This window comes from Rosa rugosa, chromosome 1, assembly GCF_958449725.1.
Source record: "Rosa rugosa chromosome 1, drRosRugo1.1, whole genome shotgun sequence".
NCBI lineage: Eukaryota > Viridiplantae > Streptophyta > Magnoliopsida > Rosales > Rosaceae > Rosa > Rosa rugosa.
Window position 1 is genome coordinate 66,687,147 of NC_084820.1, and position 7,156 is coordinate 66,694,302.

The following is a 7,156-nucleotide window of genomic DNA, read 5'->3' on the forward strand; positions in this document are numbered from 1 at the left end:
TTCGCATGGAATCCGTTGGTTATTCATAGGTGCAATTGGCCCTAGGAGCGTAGAGAGTTTCTGTGACAGTAATTAAGGTGTCATTTGGCAAGTGGAACTTGGGCTATTCCATGTCCTTGAATTAATACGGATGGCCCAGCCATCGTAGTCACAAAAGTCATATGCTCAGAATCAAAATGGAGTCATAAAGAACTCGAAATTTTATTCATAAACCAACGGAGTTACATCATTGTCTCTTTGACCAAAGAAAATCTAATCCAAAATGCTAGCTAATGCAAAACAATGGTAGTCGTCTAACTTCTTTCGGTAATTCTAAAATAAATGTGACCAGGTGAGTATAGAGATGTTGGTGGAGCAAGGCTCGCTTAAGTACCACTAATCTCATAACCTTCCTAGACATCACACTTACTTTGGGTGAGCCTACTTTGAAGAAAGACCAAACCATTGGCATTTACTACAAAAATATATGGCAATTGCCTATTACATCTCTTGGAAAAATAAAGACTTAAACAGAATTGGCGATCTATTGATCCCAGCCAGATTTGTAGTCTTCAACCCTTCACTCTAGATCATCTTCTTGATCTTCTTGTTCCACATCGTGAGCTTCTCTTGCTTCACAATATGCTTTGTAGGCGGTGACAATTTCTTCACGAGCTCTACAAATGTGTGCCCAATGACCATATACTCCACATCGAGAACATACATCTCTTTGCCAAGACTCCATTGATTAAGGCGCTTTGAAAGCGTCATTTAGATGGCTCTTAGTGTTGGTGGCGCCACCAACATGGCCAGAGGCCTTGCCTCCCTCTCTCTTTCCACGTTGACCTCTTCGGTTCCGTGTTCGCCTATTTTGGCGATTACCTTCCCAAGTAGAGCGATTATATGGACCAGAAAGTCCAGAAGTATCCCTAAGGTTAGGGTTTCGCTCTTGGCGCCTTCTCTTAGGGGCGCGACTATAATTGGATTCCGGAATATGCTCTATTTCCACGGATCTCGAATTATAGTTCTTCACAAGGATGTTGTCATGCTTTTCAGTGACATTCATAGCTCTAATGAGCTCATGAAACCTTGTGATCCGTCCTGCAATAACATCAATTCGATAGTTCTTAACAACCATCAATGCAGAGACGGGGAAGGTACGTAGAGAGAGTCTTCTCAATCAACATCGCATTTGTGATCTCTTTACCACAGAATTCCATTAAGGATTTAATGCGAAGTGCTTCCGAGTTGTAGTCAAGAACTGACTTGAAATCACAGAAGTGGAGGCTATGCCATCTCACTTCTAGGTCAGGAAGCAGGGAGTCATGGACGTTGCCAAATCTTTCTTCGAGTGAGACCCACAGCCTTCTGGGGTCTTCTTCATTCATACACTCGTACTGGAGCGAATCATCCATATGACGAGTCATTAGGATGATGGCTTTCGCCTGATTTGCCTCTAAGGCTGCTTTATTTGCTTCCAAACCTTGAGCTTGCTCAACAGTTAGCACGTCCTGGCTAGGCTCGAGAATCGTATCCAAGATTCCATCGGCCTTGAGATGCTGGCGGATATCACGAACTCACCTGTGATATTCAGAGCCAGTTGTTCCCAATGGAGCAAAGTCCAATTTGTTCAGGTTACTCATCCTGAAAGAGAACAAGAAATTAGGGTCAGTTTCGGAGCGAAAAAGGCTACCACGAAAACAAATAAAATTTCTGAGCGTAGTCTCTTCCAAGAAATTAGGAATTTCCGAGCGTAGTCGCTTCCAAGAAATTCAATTCCAAGAGGGGTTGGATTAGATCGAAACAATGATGTTTACGGTCGATCGTTTTATCTCAACAAACTCTAAGTTTGGAGAACTCTACAAGCTCCAAGCTTGGAGTGAGCACGAACCCCCACAGTTCGGCTTAATTTGGTCTCCCCTATGATAAAGAAATGGGGGTAGAAGAAGGGATGTTGCAAGTCCCCGAAAAAGAAGAGAAATTGAATTTAAAAACTCTATAAAAAAAGGAACGTTTAGTAAAAAATACCTCGAAATAGGTCGCCGGAAAATTTTACTGGAAAAAATCTCCGGAAAAAGTGCCCGGAAAAGTGGCCGGGGGGGTCGTTGACTGTTGACCGTTGACCAGGGGCTGACCGAGCTGACGTGGCAGTGGGTCCCCCGGATGCTGACGTGGCTGTTGACTGATCTGCTGACGTGGCAGTGGGGTCTGGTGCTGATGTGGCTGTGGGCCTGTGTCAGTGGGCCTCTGCCTTGGGCTTGGGCTTCTTTTCCTTTCCCTTTTTTTTCTTTTCTTTTCTTCTTTTCTGCCGGTTCAAGATGCAGCTGCTCAGGTGGCCAGTTCATGTCTTTTTAGGCCGGTTTTTGGACTTTTTCTTCCGGTTCTTGAATCTTCAGATCAACGGGCTTCTGCTACCAAAATTTGGTAGAAATTGGAGGTCCGGAAGATGGTGAACCGGTGGAATATTTGCTGCGAGTTGTATGGAGCTTCCGGTGGCTGGTTCGGTAGGTTTCCCGTAGGTTCTTGGGGTGCCGTCGCCGGTTCTGGACTCCTGGAATCGAGTTCTTCAAGGTGTGAGGTGGAGGCTGAAAAGGCTTCAAGGTTTTGTATTCGGATTCAAGGTTTTTAGCTTCTTGAATCAGGGTTTGGCTATTTGTTTCAGGGTTAGGGCTTCGTGCTGATAACGTGTTTAAGGAAAACTGAAATTGGGAGAGAATAGAGTCGTGCTTTCATTGATAATAGGGGCCTCTTTATATAGAGGATTACAAGCATAGAGATAGAGTTATACATGGAAACATAATCGTACATTGATTGGATATCTCCTAAGATTCTCTGAGAATATCTCTAATATAAACCCTATTTCAACTAGAGCAAGTAACATTGAGTTTGGGCCAGACACATATTCCGGATTTACTTGAACAATTTCATGTTTGTATTTTAGTTTTTTAATAGGGTTATTATCACAAATGGTACCTGAACTTATCCTCTATTTGATCGATGGTACCTGAACATCAATTTTGATCACAACTAGTACCTGAACATTTCGATTTCATTTCAAATGGTACATATCACTAACTTCCGTTAATATTCCGTTAAAAACTGACATGTGCAAAGCACATGACCTATATTGAAGAGTAGTTTGACGAAAATACCCATTTAAATAATTTTGTTTACTAAAAAATATAAATAATATTTTGGTCAATTAACATGGTAATAAAATATAAGTTCAAATTAAAAATAGAAATTAAAATGTATCTCTACCTCTTATGAAAATAAAAATTTTAAACTAGATCTCATCAAAAATTAATTTGTTTTATTTTTTTTGAATAAAAAATTAATTTTTTTTATAGATACAGACAAAGCATTTCAAGTAAAACTATAAAACATTTTTTTATTCAAAAAATAAAACTTTTTTTTTTGGGACAAACTATAAAACATTAAAACCAAAAGTTTATCTTTTCAAAAAAAAAAACCAAAAGTTTATCAAAACTTGTGTAATTTTTTTTTCTTATCATTCATATTTTTAATTGCAGTTGAAAGTTTTTTTTTTATTATCTCATTTTTTATAACCACAATATAAGTGAAAATAAGTGATATTACAAAAAAATAAGGGAAAAGAAAAATAATTTTACAAGCTTATCCTTGAAAAATGAGTCACATGTTAGTTTTCAACGGAACATTAACGGAAGTTAGTGATAGGTACCATTTGAAATGAAATCGAAAAGTTCAGGTACTGGTTGTGATCAAAATTAAAGTTCAGGTACCATGGATAAGATAGAGGATAAGTTCATGTACCATTTGTGATAATAACCTTTTTTAATAAATAGGAAATCAATATTTTGATAGTTTGTACTAAAAGTGGTGAATAGTTATAATGATGTGATTAAATGTGATCAAATTTCCACTTTACTTAGCTTCGTCACTGATCTTTTTCTTTCCATCTTTCAAATGATGTTAATTATATGTTATTTGGAGACTTTGAAGAAAAGAAGAGAATTTTAGCAGGTACTGTGTTAATTATATGTTTATCATTGGGAAAAGCTTCAATCATTTTAGCAGGTACTGTGTTAATTATATGTTGATTATAAAGATTGAAGCTTTACTAGAGTCTGGTAATTGAAGGGTATTACTGTGTAGTTTATGGGCTTAAAGATCAATTTTTGACTGAAAGTTTTGTAATTTAATGTTGTTTTGTAGTGCTGCCATTTTGCCCAAAGAACAATGACGTTTACATCTATACTCTGATGCAATCTAAATGGGAAAAGTTGCATGTTCTTCTGAAGGTACTGCGTTTCACACTCATTGGCTTGCAATAATAGTTGTCGAAAACCAATTATAATGTGATATTTCAATATAAACTTGAGAGAGATGCAACTTGGGTAACCGAGTTTTGGTCAAAACAATTAGAAAGCAGTTATTAGGATGATTACTTGGAGGTGTCAAGCACTTTCTCCCTGTAATATGATACTAGCTAAGTGATACACATTTGATGGCTTCCTGGAAAGTTCTGCCCTCCAACTTATGAAAAGTATTCTGTTTGATGTATTGTTAGGAAAAGTGAAACCGTTTAAAGTTAGAATTTGAAAATGATGCGTATACGTATTTGTGGCACTATGCCAAAAAGTCCATCAGACGACACACTTCAGACGACAGAAGCATTGTTTTCTGTCGTCTGAGTTTTTTAGACTACAGAATTTTTTTTTGTGTTGTCTGAATATCACTACAACAGAAATGCTAATTTGCGAGGAACAAATTTGTCGCTGAAAACTGAGATTTCCTCGCCGTAGTGTTTTTGCGAGGAAAATATTTTTGTCACCAGTTCCTCGCGGTAGGGTGGTCAAGAAAAGTTTCCGCGAGAAAAATACTATTTCCTCGCCAATCTCTTTTCGCGATGAATATTTTTTTTTCTCGCCTTTATTCTTTAGCTACAATTTTTTTCCTCGCCTAAACTCATATTTTTTTCTCACTAAAATTTTTTGAAGGCCAGAAAATAGTCGTTAAATATATTTCCCGATAAAATAAATTTCATCGCTAAAGTATTATTTCCTCGCTAATGATATGTAAATAATTTAGAAATTATAAATAATAAAAAAATTGAAAAAATATTCATCGCCAAAAGTACTCAATGACGAGGAAATTTACATTTGTCAATATAGGTTATATGGTGTATTCCTCGCCAAAGGTACTCAATGACGAGGAAATTTACATTTGTCGATATAGGTTATATGGTGTATTCCTCGCCAAAGGTACTCAATGACGAGGAACTTTACATTTGTCGATATAGGTTATAAGGTTTATAGTGAGGAAATTTACTTTTGTCGTTGTAGGTTGTATTTGCTATAGCGAGGAAATTTACTTTTGTCGTTGTAAGTTGTATAGTCTATAGCGAGGAAATTTATCTTTTGTCGTTGTAGGTTGTATAGTCTATAGCGAGAAATTTTACTTTTGTCGTTGTAGGTTGTGTTTGGACCCAAAATGAACATTTTGGCCTGACAAGGCATGTGTTGGAGAAATTGAGCCAATGTCAGTGGCTTAAGCTATATATTGTCGACAAGCTCGAAATATATATTTAGAGGCTAAATAAAGCCTACTATGGAAGTATGACAAGTCAACTTTAGCATGTTTTCCTACTTCGGCTAGGAAAAACCGAGCTAGACAAGGAAGGAGGGGTGGCAGACTAACCAAATGAAATCGAAATGTGCTGAAACATTCCAGATCCATTCTAGACAGCCCAAGGATCATTTCTTATGAAGAGTGCAGGAGCTTTTTTTGAGTGGAAGGCCTTCAAACAATCAGCCCAATTTTCTACAGAAGCAAAACTGGAAAACTGAACCTGTAAGAGGTCCAGCAGCATTTTCGGCCCAACCACATGGAATAAAAATCTGAAAATTTGTCAGGATGATCTACACTCATAGTGGAACATTTCATATGAAGAAGTCGAAGGCATATAATGAAGTCTTGTTAGAGAAATAATTGAAGGAATAAAGGGGCAGAAACTGACCTAAAACCAGCTCAATATTCACATGTTCATGTTTCCTACCCACATGAAGAAAGCTAGATGCTTTTCTCTTTTTCCTTGGATATATTTTTCTTCTACAATCTCTTTAATAGATCATCACCACTTCCATGTTGCTGCACCTTCATGCTTTGCTTTCATTTCATCTTTTCTCTATCTTTTCCATATTTTACAAGTGAACTTAGATCTACTTTCATTATTTTTCTTCCACTCTTCTTTTTCTTCCCTATATAAACACATTCTCCTCTCATTCTAAGACACACATTCACAACATCAAAACATCTCTAAGATGATCTAAGTTCTCTCTAGAGCAAACCTCTCTAAGAGCAACTCCTCTCCTTCTCTTTCTCTTAGCGGTGATCACACTCCTAGTCCTAGTCTTCTCAAAAGCCGACTTTCAGTGCCACCAAACCCTCTGTCAACGTACTTCGGTCCTAGTCTCCTCGGGAGCCGACGGTAGTGCCGCGACCACAACGGTTACAGAACCAGCCAAGCAAGGGTAACGCCCTAGCAACCCAGCCAAGCTAAAGTCACGCTTTAGCAAGTTCTCCTCACTTCCCAGTGGTTCTCGCTTTGCTCGATCTACAACATCGAGTATCGATTGTGATTTTCAAGAAGCTCAGCAAAAGTCCTCGCCACGAGGCACAAAGAATCCCACGACGAGGTTGGTGCTCTCCTCGTCCACAATTGCTTGAAAGAAGTCAGGTCAAGGGACACCCCCGACGACTGCACCCGACGGTGCTGGCACGCCCGCGCAAGAAAAGAGACTGTTGACCAGCTGCAGCAAAATTGGAGCCAAACATTTTGGCACGCCCAGTGGGACAAGGTTAGAATTTTTTTTTTTTCTTGAAGAAATTCAACCACCGGGCTTCAAAACAAACATTTTGGCACGCCCAGTGGGACTATACTAGAGTCTTTTTTCGTCATCATTGAGATGCCAGGGGAATATCTTTACCAAAAGAAATTCCTAAAGTGAATTGATGGACAATGTTGCCACCATTGGCGATACCGCCATTAATGATGAGTTTATGTCTATTCCCATCCCAGAGGGGGCAAGCATTGATGAACAGTTCGCGATCATCATGGCCAACATCGAGAGGAATAAAGAAAAGCAAGCCAGGGACATGGCCATTTTGATCGCAAAAACAAAGCAGAGGTTTC